Source organism: Corvus hawaiiensis, chromosome 5 (genome assembly GCF_020740725.1).
Source record: "Corvus hawaiiensis isolate bCorHaw1 chromosome 5, bCorHaw1.pri.cur, whole genome shotgun sequence".
In the NCBI taxonomy this organism is placed as follows: domain Eukaryota; kingdom Metazoa; phylum Chordata; class Aves; order Passeriformes; family Corvidae; genus Corvus; species Corvus hawaiiensis.
In genome coordinates this window covers 55,843,711-55,858,918 of record NC_063217.1, presented here as the reverse complement: position 1 = coordinate 55,858,918, position 15,208 = coordinate 55,843,711, and the positions used below count along the sequence as shown (strand labels likewise).

At 44.2% G+C, this 15,208-nt stretch overlaps 1 protein-coding gene across 3 annotated transcripts in view; it reads right to left on the bottom strand.

The window, feature by feature from the left end:
- The window catches only part of GPRIN3 (GPRIN family member 3), a 33,411-nt gene extending 18,780 nt beyond the window's left edge, over positions 1–14,631 (bottom strand). Inside the window, exon 1 of one of the 3 annotated variants that reach the window (XM_048304108.1) lies at positions 14,150–14,631. The gene's annotated coding sequence lies outside the window, so the exon portion shown is untranslated. Of the gene's footprint in view, positions 1–13,656; positions 13,958–14,149 lie in introns of those variants that run through there. The other 2 variants (XM_048304109.1, XM_048304107.1) reach the window with 2 other exon arrangements.
- Positions 14,632–15,208: the final 577 nt, after the last annotated feature.

The following is a 15,208-nucleotide window of genomic DNA, read 5'->3' as shown; positions in this document are numbered from 1 at the left end:
GCACAGGGGTGTAAAAATTTCACACACTAACAATTGCAGGAACCATCCTCACTTCTGTCAGAATTGTTTCCTAACAATGGCTTATTCAAAACATGTATTTTTATCCCTACATTCAAAGTGCTTCTATCCTTCCAGCCTCAAGAAGGGGGACTAAGGTACCCAACTGTCTGCGGCATTTTATACTGTGATTCAAATGTGATTTTCACAGGCTTAAGAATAATTACATTCTCTGCTTCTGAATTCCTAAAAATCTCAGTGCTCTTAAAATAAATCCTTATTTAGTGTCTGACCTGGGAAGTCCCATCTGTGTTGGAAGCAAACTAAGCCCAGGATCACTTCCTCAAGACAGACAATATTTAAGAGATAGCAGTGCAAAATCTGGAGGCTAGTTCAATAAAACAGGCTGGGAACCGAGACACAGCAGGTGTTATAAGCCAAAGCTTTGCCCACTGCAGTATGGCACAGCTGTATCCTTACCCCAGACCTCTGCCTTATCCATACCAGGTGTATGGTCCAGTCCACAGCCCAGAACTGTGCAAGGCTTACACCGGACTGATGTGAGATCCCTGCTTCTGCCAAAGGCTGGCGTCTTCCAAGTTAGAATTCAAGGTTTACACTGAGCCTATTGCTGGGCACACCTCTTCTCATTTCTTCTGCTCTTAGGACAGGGGAATTCACATTTACATTTATCAGGTGACTGAAGCAATGCATGTAGTGATGAAGGCACTGGTAAAAAACATTAACTTTGACTTGAATCACTGTCCCTCAGGATGACTGCCAAACTGGTTAATGAGTATAATTAGCATTAATTAAAATGACAGCTCAAAGAAGACACATCACATCTGAGTTCAACTGAGTCTCAGGTTTACTGGCTGCCTCGACCACCTGGCCAAGCCCAAAGCAGACATCCCTGTGGGCAGCATGACTGGCACTCACCTGGCAGCTATCCCTCCAGCTCACCTTCCAGCCTCTCATGTCACACTCCAAGCAAATCATGCCCCCAAGCATTCAAAAAAAAAAAAAAAAAAAAAGGCACCCCCAAGCAATTGCTGAGTTTATCACCTAAAGCCCAGCACCTCCCATCAGGCTGCACTGCTTTTTACTCCTCTTTGGAGCAGTTTTAACTGCCCTTGCTCCAGCTGCCAGCATATTTAACCTGCAGATCTTAGAAGTGATCTAAGGTCAAGCTGTACCTTGCTAGAGCACAGCTGTGAGTGAGGAGGGCTGTGGGATAGCTTTGTCCTTATTTCTAAGTCAGCTGGAGTGGAAGCTGGCAGGGCATGACAAAGGATCATTCACGGCTTAGGGTTTAATTACTGGACTCGCATTGAACATCAATGCCCCATGCACAGAGGCACACTTGAAAGAGTGAGAAAACACATGGCAACCTTAGAGCCAGTATGAAAATCCAAACAAGATGGTTAATTTCCATGTAGGACCTTCTTGAAGATAAGCACTAGATACTTCAACCAGTCATCTGACAGCTGCGAATGCGTAGCAGGCTTCTGACCACAATTTATTTTTATTGACATCCTGTTTATGGGTACAATTTGAATTACCACAAACTATGCATCCTTACATGATTGAAGACAGACATACACATACATATAAAATCTGATATATGCTAACAAAGATAGTCATCTAGCCTCGTCTGGGTGATTAAAGCTGGGCATTGAAATCAAAGAAGTCTGATGCTCAAAAGTGCTGAATAATCAGAAATACCAGTAAAGCCAGCAGGATTCAAAAGTTGCTCAATATTTTTGAAAAGATAATTTTTTAAATTCCTGTTCTTACCCAAGAAATGCCAGAAAGTTCTAACATACGCTGCCATTTTGCTGGATGCTACATGGGAGCACAGAGATGCTAAACATTCATCACTTAAGCAGGCAAGATACAGACCAAAGGTAGGAACCTTTACTTTTTCTGCCTCTTCAATACAATCTAACACAGATGAAGATCACAGAGAAAGCTATGCAGCAGCTGGTGTCTAATGCCAGTGATTTAACTACAGAACACCTTTCTTCTACATCTCATCATCTACTACTAAAAGCCATGCAATCATGAGCCCAGTAATTCTGGCTTTAGTGATTCACCTCTGCAATATTACTGAAAAAACATTAAAATGAGTTCCTTCCCTTCCTAGACTCAAGTCCTGAATCTACAAAGAGGGAAAGAGACCTCTGTTAAATAAAACCAGAAAACAAAACAAGTGTACAGAATACACTGCTGCTAGCATTTACAAAGAAAAAAACCAAACCCCACAAAGCCACCACCTTAAAGCTGAACAAGCAAAGGATGTTACAGACCCAGGAAAAGTACTTGCACATACTCCACCCAAGAAAAGTACTTGCAACCACTGCAGATTCATAAGTGTTCATACAGGGAGGTAAGCACTTTTGGAAAGGGCTCTGTTATTGCTCTTGCTCTTCAGAAAGCTCGGGTGGGGCATGGGATCAGATGGGGTATGAACATATGATAAAAGAGAACATCCAGTGTAAACAGCGCAGCAGTCAATGAGATACTGAGCCAGCAACTCAATTATCTTTTCATCTTCTTACAGATGAGCTGCTTCTCTTGCAGAGAGCAAGGCTGGCAATTTGTTCTGAAACACCTCTCCTATAAATCTGTAACCTGTGTGCCAGAGCAAGTGAACTCAGAGCAGACCAAGAACAAATGGAAGTAGTATGTGGACAGAGGCAGATTGTGTCAGAGGATCAAGTAAGTCCAGGCTACAGAGCTGGGAAACTGAGAGCAATTCATCAGGTATTCATTGTATAACCATATTATCAAACACTCAGGCCACACTGCAAGAAACTTGGCTGTCACTGAGGTGGGAAGCCTTGCCCTCCATCCCTGCTCAGCTGCTGGTCAGCACAGTCCAGGTAATTACTGTAGCTTGATTTTCATTATCTCAGCTCTCTTCACTCTGCCCCCTCATCTATTTATTAACAGTTCTTAGCCACAGGTGTGGGCAGCCACAGGAAAACTGTTGGGTTTGTTCTACTCCAAGGCAACAGGAGAAAAATATTTTTGCAAATGCAGACTGCCATGTGAGGTGGTTTAAGAGAGACAGACGTCTGGTTAGCACTGCAGATGGGCTGAAAAATCCCCCATCACTGCCTCAAAACTCTCACCCTTTTCCTTTCCCAGAAGGACAGAAAATGTGTTCTTTTCCCCTCATGGGTGGGGGCTTTGCCTTTATTTAAAGGGAAAAACTGCAACACCTAAAACATCATTAGACCCCACGCCTTCTCTCTGGGCAGCAACTAGATGAAATGGCTCAGCTGTTGAATTTCTAGGTTAGTATGCCTCAGTCCTAAGCTTCTCCCACAAAACTAAAGTGTTAATGCTGACCTTGGGAACACCAGCCTTCTCCTACACGAATTCAGTGACTTCTTTCCATTTATGAGGCTGACGTACCTTTACAACTGCTGAGTGAATTGTCTCTGGGTAAGAAGGCAGGAGGAGATAAGGGGTGAAGGGGAGACCTGCTCTCTCAGAAAAAGAATGAGGATGTGCAGAGGAAAGTAAGTTGGTTGGTCCCTGTGATAAGAGAAATTTTTTGGCCCTCTGCCTCCTGGACCTAGGTTTGAATGCTCTTCCAGCACTGATTCCCCATCTGTCTCTTACTGTGTGCTCCTTGCCAGACCATTTCACAGCTTCATATCGCTCAAGGCCAGGAAACTGTTCATAAATGGATGCTTTAAAATTGTCTTTTGCACCATGGTATAGCATCATTTTTGAAAGATAGTTTTAAGTATTTGTTATGTTGACCATGTTCCTATCTCTTGCTGCTTCATGTTGCATGTTCAAGTTGAACATTGTAAACATTGCTTTGTCTTTCTAAGCCTCTGATGAACACTTTTTCCCATTTCCTGTGGTTTTTCTGGTAAAGTATTAGGTCTCTCTCTTTCAATGTTTGACCAATACCAAACACTATTCAAAAGGCTGCTCTCTGATCATACAGAAAGTATTTTTCTGTCTATAGGGACATAAAAATAAAATAAAAATTAAAAAAAAAAAACTAAAAACCCACACCAAAAACCCTCAGACAAACAAAAAATCCCAGCTAGACTTAACTAAAAAAAATGTGTATATGCATAAGGGGGGATATGTATAAGCCCATTTTCCCAAAGACTGCCCTCTTTTCAGTCATGAACAGAAAAACTTCTCTGAAGAAAGACAGAATAAGTCATTAAGTGTATATAACCAATTAACACTTTCAAATGTCAACAGTGAAGAATTTAAGATCAAAACTAGGTGACTACCAGATATTTATCCCAGCTAAATCCTGGTCATGGAGGTCAGCTCAGAAGTCCATGAGTGAAATTCCACATGCAACACACAAAGGTCGATCCTACATTAATTCAAAGGGCAATATATGTTTTCAAAATGCTCTCCAAAACTAAGCTAACAGGTGTACCCCAAAACACATTTAACTGTCTTTAATTCCACAGTGCAAAAGAGTCATCATATGGTCTGCTAGAAAACAGACACTTTTCATTCATCTCTACCTCATCTGCCCTATATTCATTATGAATCAGCCATCTAAGACAGGATGACTGAAAGGATGATGTGGTTTGGCTTCCTGTCAGAATGGCAACTATGGTGTTTGGAACAATTTCATATGAATTCAATATCTCTGGTTAGATACCTCTAGTAAAAGGCAGATTTATACCTCCTGTAAACTACAGCAGCTCCATTAATGGGGTTTGCATCAAAGGAATTACAGCCTTTAACTGCAAGGTCAAATTTCACCCATCTAATTAAGTTTCCTGCTCTGAGCAGCATGTTAGCTACTAACTCTGATAGGATTTTTACAGTAACAGGTGTGGCTCTGATTGCCAACTAGTTGAACTCATGTGGTCATTAAAGACTAATTTTGATTGCTGAAGTAAAGATTATAGAGCACATTGAAAAAGAAGAAGAGTTTTAACAGACAAATATGAGACAAACTGAGGCTGAGTAGGTGGGATTCATTAGTCACTAGGAGGCAGGCTCTACTCCTGGAGGAACACCACCACATGAGCTGCCCTGGAGCATCCACACAGACGGAACTGATGAGTAACAGCAAGTAACACTTCTTATAGAGCTCCCTTCTTGGAATCATAGTATTAGAGGCATAATGTAATTGAAGCCTGCTTTCCTGGTACATCCTTAACAAAACTATTATTAGCTTTGTTGTCCTTTTCCTTCATTTTCTTCTCCTAAGGCTTTTTGAGGAGCGGCTCAGACATTGTGTGGGTTCTCTCCATGTCATCTGCATGTTTGAGCTGGCTGCTGGTAGGAAGGTCTGCTCACATTCCCGCAGGCATGCCAATCTGGATACAACAGTCATGTAGAAATCTAGCAGGAATCTAGTGAAAAAAGAAATTAAGAAAAACCCAAACCAAAACCCAACCCCAAACAAATGACAAAAAACCACCCCAAAACCCCAGGGTACTATCTCATGAACACATTCAGTCCACTCATCTGCTCATTAGGGAGCAAGTGTGAGTGTGCTTATTGTCCATCACTTTGGCAAGCATCCTGCTACCTTCCTGTCCCCTCCAGCATGGAAAACTGCAATTCTAAAATAGGTCATTTTATTATGAAAATTTGTTTTCCAAGCAATATTCCCTTGAGGCCCTTCATATTAAGAGCATCTTTTGAACTGGATAAATACTGTTCTGCTATTTCCCAATATCAACTCACATGTTTATGCGATAATGGCCGAGCATGGTCCAGCTGGAAGCAAATCTCAAATAGACCATTTAATAGAAGAGTATTTCTGAGGGAAAGCTCCCAGACTTTATGATAGGATATTATGTGCTTTTATTGCACTGTGGCTCCATGACGTGAGGTTTGCATTGCTCCTTTTAAGTTGAAGCATACCCTGAACCCAGAGAGGAAGTAAAAACCCCTTTTCTCACCAAAGGAAAGACCACCTTTGAGTTTCTGTGCCTGCTGTATGAAGGAGAAAACAGCTTGTCCCTTCTCCTTCCTAGGCATCAAGCTAATTGAGACTCAAAACAATCAATAAAGGCTGGATTAATTCCTGAGTGCCAAAAGCACAAGCAGCTAAATTAATGAAGCTAATCCTTTTGTAATACTCATTTGTTAAAACTTCTCTGCAGCTCGCTTGACTTCTCAGGAAATGAATGAGCCACTTTTATTCCTCAGTCGTAGTTCGCAGTGCATCTTCACACATTTTTAGCACCACTAGCACAGGGCCAAAAGTACAGGCTGAATTCAGCTGATGAAGCCTATGTTCTCAGGCATGAGATAACAGCACAGATTCTGCACAGTTCTGACCTGACCATCATATGCAGGTATGGTTTTCCAAGACTAATCAGTTCTTGGCTGAGGTAGATGAAAGCACATTTGCAGTTACTAATACTCTTGCTTACGGCATGAACAGGTTTATTTGAAGAATGGGGCAGCAGATAGGGACCTGAAAGCTTGGCCCCTTTATTCTGCCATACCATGCACTTGAGGTGACTCCTTGAAACGCCTCTTACCCTTTCTGTGAAAATGCCTTTGGTGCTGCAACTAAGAATTGTCAAATGTTACCACAGCTGACTTTGCAGTTGGGATACCTGTCCCTATGGACAGACGGAAACTGATGTTATTTTATGGAGTACTGAAACAGAAGATCTTGTAAGGCTATTGCTTAGCTCGAGCAGAAATCTGGGTCCTCAAACTCATGCAAACCTTCATAGCCTCTTTACTGGCTTTTAACAGATACTCCCTAACTATTAACCTCAAGGGCAAGATTAACATTTTTCTTTTAATTAACATGGAGAGGCTGTGGTGTGCAGCAGTATTATAAAGAGTTCTGAAATGCCAGCCTTTCAGAGTGGAATAATTCTGTCATCTTGTTTCCATACAGCTCTTCTCAAGACTATCATCTTTCTGACAAGTATTTTATCACTCTTACTTCTACTCCTTACTACACTCCCCAGCATGCTTATTATATTCCATAATTTTCTTAATGAGTCATCTCAACCTTAATCTTTCAATTGTGTGAAGTTTTTCATGAAACTGATGCTTCAGAGGAAGGAGAGTGACTTATGAAAGTGACCCTTTAGTTGTTAAATACTAAAGTGTGATCATCCTTCAGCATTTTCTAGCCAAAGGGCTAGCTAAGTCCCCAGCAACCAGACTGCTTCTAGGAGAGCTGACCTGGGAAGATTCAGACAACTTTTACACCTGTGCACTTCCTGAAGTTGGGACCTGGTGATTTCTAACTCATTCCTCAGTGCCCAAAGGCCATCCTAAAAGCTGCTCTGAATTGCAGCTCCAGTAGATCTCACTGGCAATACACTGAAGGTAAAGCACCAGTCCTTGGACTTCAAAACATTTTACAGTTTCTTTACTAAGACAAAATGACTGCCCATGAGTAGAAAATAACTTTCAGTCAGGCTGGCTTTAGTTTAAGGGACTCTGCTCATCCCAAAGCTGGTAGACACCACATTTCCCTGACCAGAGAAACCACGTGCCAGCTCTACCTGCTACCAACAAGAACACTCATATCTTCCCAAACCCATGTAAAATCAGATTAGTAACCAGTCTACTGCTCTTTTGCTTCTCTGTTTCACCCAGGAGAGGAAAAAACCATCCATCTGAAAATTATGCCTAAGCACATAATTTTTTTTTCCCCCCACATAAATGTTAATGAATTGACTCCTGTTTATGCAAATTTAAGGTAAACATCAGACCCTTTGTTATCCTGTCTTGAAAATTCCCACTGTTTCCATGATAACATCTTGACTGATTTTCTCAGCTTTCTAGTGATTATTTCATGCATGTAAAGAGGGGTCCTGGAGTCACCAGAAAATTCCTGAATTAATTCTTCACTGACTTCACTGTCATCATTTGAGATAAGCCATTGCTTTTTATAGTATCCTTTTAAGATTAGTCATAATGTAGCATAGTATTCATGCCCTCTGTTTGAATCTGTTGGGTTTTTTGCATGAAGAACAGTAAAAAATAATTGCACATCTCCTTATTTCATTTTCCCTTTTTTCTTGTTTGACTTCCCTTTTAAAAACTGAACTTTGTTTGTTTGCACATTAGCATCACTGGGATTTTCACCATTAGAATGCAGTCTGGGATTCCAACTGCAATAGTCAATATTTGTTCAATGTTCTCCAAAAGATGTAGGAAGGCACATGTGCACACAGAAAGCCATCCTGTTCTTCAGGATAAAAATGCCAACTGGTGATAATTGCATGATGATTTTGAAGAGCTGACAATATTAATTACCATCACTGAACTACAGGAGAATCTCAAGATAGAGGTGTCACTGTGAGAATTCAAGCAAACATTGATTACTTCTCAATATTTTTAAAAACACCTTGTCCATTTAGCAGGAAAAAAAAAAGGAAAATAGTTAGATCTGTCTTTCCAAAGCTGAATGTTTGGTCACTACATTCTGCTTATATTTGGTATGTGTTTTCTTCAGAAAACAACAATACTCCTCTGCAGGCTCTCTAGGTAGCCTTCCCTATACTAGCTACTTCAGTCCTGGCCTATGTTTTAGTTCACAGTTGTAGCTAACTGAAGCCCTATAGTAGCTTTGTTAGCTCTTTCCAGACTCATCCAGACGACCAGTCCTTCAGGAAACACTGCTCTTCCCCTCACTTGTGTGTGTGCACACTAATGTACAGGCACCCAAATGAGAGGGGGTGTGTTATTACTCTGTAACCACGATCAAGCCACAGACAATATGAATGATTTTAAAACCTAGCAATGCTGCTGCTTCCTGGATCAGGAGGTCACCAGACCACAGTGAAGATTCCTGTCTAGCAATGTGCTTCTTATCTGTTTTATCATAGTTAAGTTTGACTGTGAGGGTTGCCTGAGAGGGAGATGATAAATATCTCAGAACACATACTTCTTCTGATCCTCTTCTAAGAGACTTCTCCTCCGCTCCCTCAGCATAATATTTCTCCTCCAAAGCTAGACAACAGTGATATAACTTAGATTGGAAAATGAATTGTTACCACTTGCCAAGTGATACAAGCTTTCAGCCTCAGCTCAGGGCTGGTCTCCACTATGCTCGACACAGACACCAATAGTATGCAGCAATGCTGGTAGCACAGACACCAACAGTTTAACAGAGCACTGAGGTGTCTGTGCCCCTCTTGATTAGCTCCTAAGTAATTCTAAAAGAACTACTGTCAGAGGGAGGAAAATAGGCAAGGAAACAAGCAAACTCCAGTTACTACCAACTTTTACTAATGTATAATACATGCAGTAAAAGGAACAGTAGAAGTAACGTGTTGCCAACAATTACACTCAGAGATATAATAGATACAGACACTTTTTCCTGGATAATAGATACCGTATCTTTCTGGATGTCTGGTTGATATTGGCTGTGGTAATAGCTTCCATACGCGCCACCAAGCTTTTGTTACACAGGATCATGGAGTTAAGAGATGTGGGGAAAGAACTGAAGGTGTTCCTTGTGGACACACCTGTAGCACTCTTTTACCACAATGCACTGTAATACTTGTCATTCTTCCCTCCACTTATTTTCATCAAGTGCATGTGTCGACTGCTGACAGACGCCAAATAGGTGCAAAACAGTATTATGCTGGTTCCCAGTCATTGCCCCTTTGGTGCCCTCTTTTTCCTTTGCCTTTCTCCCCCACAGCCTGCATGGAGTTGCAAGTGTTGGCACTGCATTTTCTTCCCTATTTACTCAGCAGCATGCTGACACCTCAACCCTCTAGGATCTGCTGCCAATTTACACATGTGAGCTCTTAGCCACAGACTCCCAAGAGACAAACAACTTGGTGTTAATAAGTAACTGATCATGTGTGATTAAATTTTTTTAATCGGTACCAGTCTTTGTTTCTATAGAACTGTTACCGAGTTCAAAGTCCATATATATAATAAAATATATATGCAGACCTTTTCTATTTTTACTATTTGCAAAAGTAAACTGTATTGAGATATACTTTCAAAAACTTTTCCTATTGGACAGGAAATTAATTTCATTCCGAACATGTCCAGAACTTGCTTTCCCCCAGTAAAATTAATTTTCCATCTTTTTTTTGTTTTGACTCTCAAGAAGGTGATGTTTACCTAAAATAGGTAACATCAGGTCTTAATCCAGGATTGCTCTTAAATCCACAAAGGCAACAGATTCAGCCTATATCCTAACTCTGCCTTTAGGGTGGGGGTTATAAATTAAGAAGTGATGTGCTGCTAGAAGCATAATTCTAGGTTATGAAATTTTGTTCTCTCTGTAGCTGTGAGACTACGAGCAGATTGCCTATACTCCTACACCAGTGAGGATTTCACAAACTGTAGGCAGGATGTTGATCCCCTTAGCTTTGGCTGAGTCTGACAGAGGGAGTTTATGTTCTTAAAAATAACGGTGTCAGTAACAGTTGCAGGACCCAAATTTGCAAATTTTACCACTGCCAAAGTATTTTGCTAATGAAATCTGTCTAACCTAGCACTTGCTGGACACTCTTCAGCAAGTTTGAGACTCAAAAATGCTATCTTCTCTCTGTCCTGACCCTGTAGAATTAATTCACAGCCACTATTCTTATTGCTGGGCTGACTCTAGATGGGCTTCATAATTCAGAAATGTGTAACTTTTGGGACCAGCCACCCTAAGGAAACATACATATATTCTTCTGATTGCAAAAGGAGTTGAAGAAAAGGTGCAACCATGAGAAGGGGAAAGCATATGTTGAAAAAACTCAGAGATATTAGCCCAGTTTGGGGGATGGAAGTTGAGTTTGAATGAGTGAGGGAAAGATACCTCTCGGGTAGTAACATTTCAAAATCTTATATTGGAGGGGATATACAATTGGACAAACAATTGAGGAACAGTTCCTAAGATGCTGACACCAGCCTGTAGAAAATTCACCAGAATTCTAGAGCTCACTGTTACTCTATTCAATCAGATATGGTATCTCAGCTCTGTGACAATTTTTCAGACCTTTTAAGGGTCCATCACTGTTTATATTTAGTGCATCACTGTCTATACTTTGTGAAATCTTATGAATAGACATTTTCTGGGACTTGTAATAAAAAAATCTTCATGAATTTTAAGAACACTCTTTGTCCTGACATTTAAGTCGTTACACAATCAGAATGTACTTTTCTTAATTTTAACACTTTGAAGACAACTAGGTCATTCTAAAGGCTTAATCCTGCTATCTTTATTCATGCGAACAAACCTTACTCACAGGCATCATCATATCACTTACTCCATAGGATGGTCTGCATGTAAAGACCTTTAATTTTCAGACCTCTTATATCACCCTCCCTCCCTATGCATTAAGCTTGTAGACAGGGCAAGCCAAGGTGGTTACAAACACACCCCCAAACAAAAAAAAAAAAACACCCCAACCCAAACAAAAAAAAAGTTAATTTCAAAGAAATTCATTTTGTACCGTGTCCCACAGAAGGTGCCTTCAGACTACTCAATCTCATCCTTTTGTTGAGATTCAAGATGCTACATGCTGCTGGAAAAATCGACAATATTCTGTCAAAGGCACCTACCTCTGGCCCATACTCTCAGACTTTGTGCTTTCTAGAGAGCTTTAAGTCCAGGCTTAAGCATACTTCAAAGCAAGTAACTCTCACAACATTCAAGTCAAAGACTCGCAAAGTAATGACATTGTATATGTCAGCCTAGACATCATAGCCAGTGGTGGGATTTACAGCTCTCTAAGACAGGAAAGCAACTCTCTTTCTCACCAACACTCGGAGGCACAGCTGAACAAAAGCAGTTACAAAAACAATTCACTGCAATGGGCATTCTGAGTTTGCAGTTTGTATATTACTCAGTATAGCTTCTTGATACCATTTACTCTAGGTGACCTTAAACCTACTTGAAGCTGGCTGGGAGAGAAGACAGACCTTTTAGGATGGAGGTCCCGGGAAAAGAAACCCTTCTGACTTCTCGAGGACACCAAAGGTCTATTGTTATTCCTGAGCTGCAGACTCCACGGAAGTGAGGTGGGGGAAAAACTCTAATATAGGCAGATCCAAAGTTATACATGTAGAAATATTTAATTCAAATGCTCCTTTTACAGACAGGCAACCAGCTTCTGAGAAAACCTTGGCTTGCAAAGAAATGCAGGGATCACTGCCTGTAACTAATGGAACAGAAGTTCCCACCGTGTAGTCGTGGGAAAGAAAAGTTTGTACCATTGGGTGAATAGACAGGGGAATACTGAGCATGAGGTTATTATCTCCACACGTGACATTAACAAGGGCCTGCCTGGAATCCACTGTGCAGCACCGGTGACCAGCGAGGACGGTGGTGGAGGCTCAGAGAAGAGCAGCCCAGACATTTCTCCTGGGGAGCATCTGCATTCCAGGGAGAGACCAAGAGAGTCAAGTCTATTTATCTCATCGGAGACGTTAAGTGGCTATTTAATTACTGCCCTTAAATACTTGAGCAGAGGGAGATGATCTGAAACTAGATAGCTATTTAATCTGACAAACAAAACATTACAAGATCCAGTAGCTAGAAGATGAAGTCAGAAAAGTTCAAAGTGGAATAGAGATGCAAACGTTTAACAAAGCAACTAAAAATTGGAGCCAATTAACCAGGAATGTAGTCAATCCCCATCGTTGGAAGTCATTAAATCAAGACTGTTTGAAGAGGCTGGTGGGCCAGACCTTAGAATCACTGGGGAATAGTCTCTGCTTTATATTATGGAAGAGGTTAGACTATGGGATCATAATAATTCCTTATGATTCTACTAAATGCACCACCAGCATTATTATCTTCCTTGCCAAAAAAAGAAGGATGAAGGATTAAAGCATGAATGAAGCTAAGGCCTGTATGGGGCACAAAACACAAGCTGAATGTGGACAACACAAGCCACAGATCAGGAGCTGACATCATCAGTAGTTTTGTCACCAACTACAGCAAGAGAAGGAAAAGGCCGTGAGAGATTCGTGCCCAGCCCCAACGCCCTGAGCCAGGCAAGGGACATCACCTGGCCAACCCGTCACGGCGCGATGCTCCTTGACCGTGACACCCCAGCTCGCAACCCGAGCGGACCCTCCCGCTGTCGGCCCAGAGCCGCCACACCACGGTGTGGTGCCACCGGGGGATACCCCAGCTCAGCCTCACCGCTGTGTCCGCCCGGGGGACGCCCCTTGGGCACGATCCCCGCTCTGGGAGGCGGAAGGCGGCAGCTGGGATTGCCCCCGTGGCAGCGGCCGCCTCCGGGGCATCTTCCGCGCTGCGACATCGCGGCCGCGGGCACGTTGCCATGACGACCGCGCCGCGCATCCCCCCGGCCCGTCCCGGCGGTGGGGGGCATCTCATCATTATTCCCTCCATCTTTTTTATTTCTTTTCTTAAGTTTTCCGCGCGCCCGTACCACGCGGGACCCAAAGTCGCTTACAAGCGCCGGTAAAAACGAGCAGAGGATGAGAGAGGCACCCTCGGGGCCGGCCCGGCCGCCCCCACCCGCTGGTGCCCGCTCGGCGGGGCGGCCGCAGCCCCTCCCGCCGCGGCTCCCCGGGATGCGCGCCCCGGTCCGCCCGGCTCCGAGTCCCGCGCCGGGCACAGCCGGCAGGGCGAGGCACGCCCGCCTCGCCCCGGCACCTGCCCACGCACCCGCCCCGCTGCTCCCTGGCGCCGAACACCCTCGCTGGTGTGTGTGTGTGTGCCGTGTAGGTGCTCACCATGCCCGCTGCGCTCCCCCCGCCCCTTACCTCCGCGGCGGCGCCTGGGCAGCCGCGGGCACACCGCCGCCGCGGGCAGGGATGACCTTGCGGAGAAATCCATCATCCGGGCAGGAAAACAAGCCGTTCCTCGGGGTGTGCGGCGGCGGGAGGAGGGCTCCGCTTGGGCGGCCCTTCCCGCCGCGGGGCCAGGACGGAGGCGATCCGTGCCACCACCGACGAGGCGGCGGCGGCGGGAGGCGCGGGCAGCCCGGCCAGGCTCCGCCGCCGCCCGGGGAGCTGCGCCTCCGGCCGCTGCCAGCTGCGGCTCCCGGCCGGCTCGGGAGGCGGGGAGCGCCGGGGCTACGGCGCTGGGCTGGGGCCGGGCTCCCCCCGCGGCCGCAGCAGAGCGGGGCAGCTCCCGGGCCCCGCCGGCGGGGAGGGACCGCGGCAGCCCCGGTGCGCTCGGCCCCCGCACCCCGCCCTCCCAAACGCGCGGAGCGCAGACACGTACCTGCTTCCAGGGAGACATTTCCCGCTGACGCCAGCCCCACCCCAGGCCTCGCCTGGCTTTTATAGAGCGGGAGCTGGCGGCTCCTGTCCTCCATCAGGCGCAGGGGGCCGAGCAGGGGGCCCTTGGCATCCCCCCGGGAGAGCTCGGCAGCCGCGCCGGAGCCCCGGGCTCGCTCTGCGTTGTCACCTCTGCCAGCCAGCTGCTCTCCAGCTTCTAGCCCAAAACTAGGTGCTGCGATGCTTCACGGCAGAAGAGCTAGAACCTCACACCCCAAATCCGCCAATTCCATCCACCTGTGCTAGCCATGCATGTGTCCGCGGAGGAAGCGTTCAGCCAGCGAGGCACCTCCTGAGCCCTCTGCTTGCGGGGTGGTACAGGTTTGCGCGCGGAATTGCAGTGGATGCAAATGCGGTTCAGCTCTTGTTACGCTTTCAATTTGGATTGTTGTTTTTGATAGGCAAATTTGGCTTCCTGTGTGAAGCACTGCCCTGTTTGCCTGAAAAAAAAAAAAAAAGAAAAAAAAAAAAAAGTAGATCAAGCAAAAGGCGGCAAAAGAGGTTTTGGTTTGGAACTCTTAATTATCCGGAAATCTTTGATCTAATTTCGGTTTATTCCCACCACAGTGGAATTTTATCTCTCTCTGCTGCAATCACAGGAAATGGTTCTGCAGTGCCCGGAGACTCAAGTCAAATACATGTTTTCAACTGGGAAGATTTTAACTCTTCTGCCATCCCTTAGGAATAAATAGGAGCAGGATTTTTTAAAAACTGTAGGACAAGCTGTGAGGAGAACTCTGTTGCAATATGGAAAAGATTGAGGGGAAAAAAGAACAGGTGACTAGGGTATCTTAAAAAAATAATTTTTATCCCTAAACGTTGTAGGCATCATATCAAATGTAGGAATCATATTCCCTCGATCCTTATGAATGGACCCATATTTTATTCACTGCTTTACCAAACACCCTCTGGCTCAGTTACTGATCCTAAGTCTCTTTGACTCATGAGTTAAGCGATCATGAAAAACACCTTACATTTCCTACCGTAGCAAATGTAATTTCTT